The sequence below is a fragment of the Pristiophorus japonicus genome, unplaced genomic scaffold (assembly GCF_044704955.1).
Source record: "Pristiophorus japonicus isolate sPriJap1 unplaced genomic scaffold, sPriJap1.hap1 HAP1_SCAFFOLD_1689, whole genome shotgun sequence".
NCBI lineage: Eukaryota > Metazoa > Chordata > Chondrichthyes > Pristiophoridae > Pristiophorus > Pristiophorus japonicus.
Genome location: NW_027251372.1, coordinates 37,393 through 43,715, shown reverse-complemented (window position 1 = coordinate 43,715; position 6,323 = coordinate 37,393). Strand labels below are relative to the sequence as shown.

Here is a 6,323-nt window from a genome sequence, read left to right as displayed (position 1 = left end):
CCTACATCATTAATAAAAATAGTAAACAACAACATTACCAACACCGGTCCCTGAAGGTGACCAGTCTCCAAGCAGATCCTAATCCATCTACAACCATTTTCTGCCTGCGGGCTTCCAGCCTGATCTAAATCCTGTGCACTAGACCGCCACTAAAATGTTTCCAACTCAGCAGTAGATAAACCTGTTTATCTTGCAGCTCATTGGAAGATCACCTATCTGGTATATAATTAAACATTTTCATTTAGCCATACCGTTCACTGGGGTGAAATGACACATAGCATAGAGACAACAGCCTGACATTCATACTAACAGAATCATATCTTTGTCAGTGTCCCAGCCTCATTCATCACTATCCCTGGGTATGTCCTATCCTACCAGAAGTGGCAGCACAGTGGTATACAGTTGGGAGGAAGTGGCCCTGGGAGTCCTCAACATTGATTCTGGACCCCATGAAGTCTCATGGCATCAGGTCAAGCATCGCTTCTCGGCCTTTTGGCTAAGATCATGCGTAACTGACCTGACCAGCCACCATGACCTCCGGGTGGTTTCTCCCTGGTCAGGAAGGTATATGCTTGCTTTTTTGGAAACAGGAGGTGGGTGGGGTGGCTTGACCCATCCACCTCCACGGAGGTGTGTGGGGTGGCTTGACCCATCCACCTCCACGGAGGTGTGTGGGGTGGCTTGACCCATCCACCTCCATGGCACGAACCTGGTATTGCAGTACTTCCAGGAACGGTGCAGTGGCTCTAGGCCTTTTGGCTAAGAGCATTGGCGCAGAGTGATCCTTGGCATGTGCAAGGTGACCTCTGGCATTTGTGATTTGACAAAGAATTGGAACGATTGGCTACGAATTTAAAAAAAAAAAAAAAAAAAATCAGGTCAAGCATGGGCAAGGAAGCTTCCTGCGGATTACCACCTAGCGCCCTCCCTCAGCTGATGAATCAATCCTCCTCCATGTTAAACATCACTTGGAAGAAGCACTGAAGGAAGCAAGGGCACAGATTGAAGTCCTCCACCCAGAGTACAATGTCCATCACCAAGAGTGGCTCGGTAGCACCACTACTGACCGAGCCCTGAAAGACATAGCTGCCAGACTGGGCTTGCACTAGGTGGTGAGAGAATCAACACGAGGGGAAAAACCTACTTGACCTCGTCCTCACCAATCTACCTGTCGCAGATGCATCGGTCCATGAAAACATTGGTAGCAGCGACCACCGCACAGTCCATGTGAAGACGAAGTCCCATCTTCACACTGAGGACACCCTCAATCGTGTCACTCATCATCATAGGCAGTCCCTCGGAATCGAGAAAGACTTGCTTCCACTCCTGAAGTGAGTTCTTTGGTGGCTGAACAGTCCAATACGAGAGCCACAGACTATCACAGATGGGAGAGATAGTCGTTGAGGGAAGGGGTGGGTGGGACTGGTTTGCCGCATGCTCTTTCCGCTGCCTACGCTTGATTTCTGCATGCTCTCAGCGATGAGACGCTAGGTGCTCAACACTCTCTCAGATGCACTTCCTCCACTTAAGGCGGTCTTGGGCCAGGGACTCCCAAGTGTCAATGGGAATGTCGCACTTTATCAGGGAGGCTTTGAGGGTGTCCTTGTAGCGTTTCCGCTGCCCACCTTTGGCTCATTTGCCGTGAAGGAGCTCAGAGTAAAGCATTTGCTTTGCGACTCTCTTGTCTGACATGCGAACTATGTGGCCTGCCCAGCGGAGCTGATCAAGTGTGGTCAGTGCTTCAATACTGGGGATGTTGGCCTGGACGAGGACGCTGATGTTGGTGCACCTGTCCTCCCAGGGAATTTGTAGGATCTTGCGGCACTACCACCATGCCAAATAGGACAGATTCAGAATAGATCTAGCAGCTCAAAACTGGGCATCCATGAATCGCTGTGGGCCATCAGCAGCAGAATTGTATTCCACCACAATCTATAACTTCATGGTCCGCATACCCCTCACTCTATCAATAACATCAAGCCAGGTGACCAACCCTGGTTCAATGAGGAGCGCAGAAGAGCATGCCAGGAGCCGCATCAAGCGTACCTAAAAATGAGGTACCAAGCTAGAGAAGCTGCAACACAGGGCTACATGCATGCTAAGCAACGGAAGCAGCATGCTATAGACACAACTAAGCGATCCCACAACCAACAGATCAGATCAAAGCTCTGCAGTCCTGCCACATCCAATCAATGGTGGGGGACCATTAAACAACTGACGAGAGGAGGAGACCCCATGAACATTCCCATCCTCAATGATGGCAGAGCCCAGCACATGAGTGCAAAAGACAAGGCTGAAGCATTTGCAACCATCTTCAGTTAGAAGTACAGAGAGTGGATGATCCATCTCAACCCTCTCCCGAGATCCCCAACATCACAGAAGCCAGTCTTCAGCCAATTTGACTCACTCCAAGGGATAGTATCATAGAATCACAGAATGGTTACAGCACAGGAGGAGGCTATTCGGCTTATTGAGCTTGTGCTGGCTCTCTGCAAGAGTACTTCAGCTAGTTCCACACTCACGCCCTTTCCCCATAGCCCTGCAAATGGTTTTCCTTCAAGTACTTATCCAGTTACCGTTTGAAAGCCACAATTGAATCTGCCATCACCTTTTCAGGCAGTGCATTCCAGATCCTAACCACTTGCTGCATAAAACAAAATTTCCTCACGTCACCTTTGGTTCTTCTGTCAATCACCTTAAACCTGTGTCCTTTGGTTCTCGATCCTTCTGCCAATGGGAACAGTTTCTCTCTATCTACTCTGTCTAGACCGCTCATGATTTTGAACATCTCCATTAAATCTCCTCTCAACCTTCTCTGCCCAAGGAGAACAACTCCAGCTTCTCCAGTCTATCCACGTAGCTGAAGTTCCTCATCCCTGGAACCATTCTTGTAAATATTTTCTGAACCCTCTCCAAGGCCTTCATATCCTTCCTAGAGTACAGTGCCCACAAATATTCCAGTTGAGGCCAAAGCAGTGTTTTAAAGATTCGTGATAACTTCTTTGCTTTTGTACTCTATGCCTCTATTTATGAAGCCCAGGATCCTGTATGCTTTTAAAAAATAAAACAGCTTTCTTAACCTGCCCTGCCACCTTCAACAATTTGTGCAAATACAGCCCCAGGTCTCGGTTCATGCACCCCCTTTAGAATTGTACACTTTAGTTTATACTGCCTCTCCTCATTCTTCCTACCAAAGTGTATCACGTCACACTTTTCTGCATTAAATTTCATCTGTCACGTGTCCGCCCATTCAACCAGCCTGTCGGTCTTCTTGAAGTCTATCACCATTCTCCTCACTGTTCACTATACTTCCAAGTTTTGTGTCATCTGCAAATTTTGAAATTGTGCCCCATACACTCAAGTCATTAATAAATCATTAATATATAGATCAGGATCAGGAGTGGTCCTAGTACCGACCCCTGGGGAACACCACTGTATACCTTCCTCCAGTCTGAAAAACAACCGTTCACCACTACTCTGTTTCCTGTCACTTAGCCAATTTCGTATCCATGCTGCCACTGTCTCTTTTATTCCATGGGCTTCAACTTTGCTGGCAAGCCTATAATTTTGCATTTTATCAACTGTCTTTTGGAAGCCCATGTACACCACATCAACCGCACTGCCCTCATCAACTCTCTTATCTCATCAAAACACTCAAATCAAGTTAGCTTCCCCACTACCGAGGTTAAACTGACTGGCCTGTAGTTGCTGGATTTATCCTTGCACCCTTTTTTGAACAAGGGTGTAACATTTGTAATTCTCCAGACCTCTGGCACCAGCCCCGTATCTAAAAGGAGGATTGGAAGATTATGGCCAGTACCTCTGCAATTTCCACCTTTATTTCCCTCAGCATCCTAGGATGCATCCCATCTGGTCCTGGTGACTTATCTACTTTAAGTACAGCCAGACCTTCTAGTACCTTCTCCTTCATTTTTATCCCATCCAGTATCTCAACTACCTCCTCTTTCACTATGACTTTGGCAGCATCTTCTTCCTTGGTAAAGACCAATGCAAAGTTCTCATTTAGTACCTCAGCCATGCTCTCACCCTCCAAGCGTAGGTCTACATTTTGATCACTCATCTGCCCCACCTCTCTTCTTCCTATAGAATACACCTAGTAGTGTAATGGCTGTTTGCACTTACAGCTCACCAATCTTATTTACCACACCTCATGCATTCAAACACATGCACTGTAAACCTAGCTTAGACCTTCTTGTATTCTCTTAGTCTGTCCCCTGTACTATTGCTTACTCTAGTGCTATCTGTCTCGCCCAATCCTTTATGCACCTATTTTCTCCTTTCTAATGCTACATCCTGGTGCCCATCCTCCTGCAAAATTAGTTTAAACCCTTCCCAACAGCACTAGCAATCCCCCACTTCGAGGACATTAGTCCCAGCTCTGTTGAGGCGCAACCAGTCCGGCCTGTACAGGTCCCACCGCCCCCAGACCCAGTTCCAATGTCCCAGGAATTTAAAGCCCTCCCTCCTGCACCCTCTCGCCAGACACTCATTCATCTGCTCTATCCTCCTTTTTCTATACTCACTAACTCGTGGCACCGGGAGTAATCCGGAGATTACTATTTATGAGGTCCTGCTTTTTAATCTCTCCTAGCTCCCTAAAATCTGCGTGCAGGACCTCATCCCTCTTTCTACCAATGTGGTTGATCCAGATATAGACCACGACCTCTGGTTGTTCACCCTCCCTCCTCAATGTTCTGCAGCTGCCCAGTGACATCTTTGACCCTGGCACTGAGGAAGCAACATACCATCCTGGAATCACATCTGCAGTCGCAGAAACGCCTGTCTGTTCCCCAAACTATCGAATCTCCCATCACTAGTGCATTCCCGATCTTTTTCCTCCCTACCCCCTCCCCGTACAGCTCAGCTACCCGTGGTGCCATGGACTTGGCTCTGGCTGTATTCAGTACTGACTACTGGTTGGAAATCGGGATGCTCTCAGGGGACACCTGAACTACCTGCCTGGTCCTCCTCGCCAGTCTGACGGCCACCCATTGCCACTCTGCACACTCATGCTGCGGGGTGACCACTTCCTAAAACATGCTATCCACGTAGCTCTCCCTCACGGATGCACCGCAATGACACCAGCTACTGCTCAAACTTCAAAATCTGGAGCTTGAGCTCATTACTGACGACACTACCTGCACATGTGGTTGTCCAGGACACGGGAAGCAGCCTGGAGTTTCCACATGGCACAAGATGTGCATCCCATAGGGCTGAAGTGCTCTGCCATGCCTCTACCCAATAGACTATCAAGTACCTTAACAGAAATAAACTTAAACACTTAAAAACAATCACTGACATGCGCTGACATCACTTACACTCCCCCCTGGCTCTCGTTTCTATTTACTTAGAGACCTTGGGTTCTGTTTCTCCGCTCCCCTTTTTCAGTTAAGACGTCTCCAGTGCCTTCCTCATCTCCACCAATTCCCTGCACTCACAAAATTCCTCCACTCTGCTTTTGACCCACTCAGTTTGCAAATCTCCCAGCTCTGTCTCCAAGCTCGGTGCTCAAGCTTCAAGAAGAAACGGCAGAGCGCACTGGATACAGCAAAGGTTATGGGCCCTGACAATATCGCAGCTGTTGTACTCCAGAATTAAGTGTCTCTCACCAAGCTGTTCCAGTATAGCTACAACACAGTATAGCTACCCGACAATGTGGAAAACTGCCCAGATATGTCAAACAGGGCCAATTATCGCCCCATCCATCTACTAGCAATCATCAGCACTGAGGGAATGTGTTGTCGACAGTGCTATCAAATGGCACTCGCTCACCAATATCATCATCATCATAATAGAGAGTCCCTCGGAATCGAGGAGGACTTGCTTCCACTCCCTAAGTGAGTTCTTTGATGGCTGAACAATTCAATACGGGAGCCACAGACCCTGTTACAGATGGGACAGACATTAGTCAGGGGAAGGGGTTGGTAGGGCTGGTTTGCCGTGCTCTCCTTCCGCTGCCTGCGCCTGGCCTCTTCATGCTCCTTGCGTCGAGACTCAAAGAGCTCAACGCCCTCCAGGATTGACTTTCTCCACCTCGGGTGGTCTGCGGCCAGGGTCTCCCAGGTGTCAGTGGTTATGTCGCACTTTACCAAGGAGGCTTTGAAGGTGTCCTTATAACTTTTCCGTTGTCCTCCTTTGGCTCGTTTACCATGAAGGAGCTGCGCAGAAAGCATTTGCTTAGGGGGTCTCATATCTGGCATGCGTACTATGTGGCCTGCCCAGCGAAGCTGATCGAGTGTGGTCAGTGCTTCAATGCTGGGGATGTTAGCCTGGTCGAGGACACTGATGTTGGTGCGCCTGTC

At 48.4% G+C, this 6,323-nt stretch overlaps 1 non-coding gene across 1 annotated transcript; it reads left to right on the top strand.

Annotated features, from left to right (window-relative positions):
* The first annotated feature begins 476 nt into the window (after nt 1-476).
* On the top strand, nt 477-668 carry LOC139243425 (U2 spliceosomal RNA). The gene has a single exon (XR_011589570.1). It is a non-coding gene; the product is annotated as a U2 spliceosomal RNA (small nuclear RNA).
* The last annotated feature ends 5,655 nt before the right edge of the window (nt 669-6,323 follow it).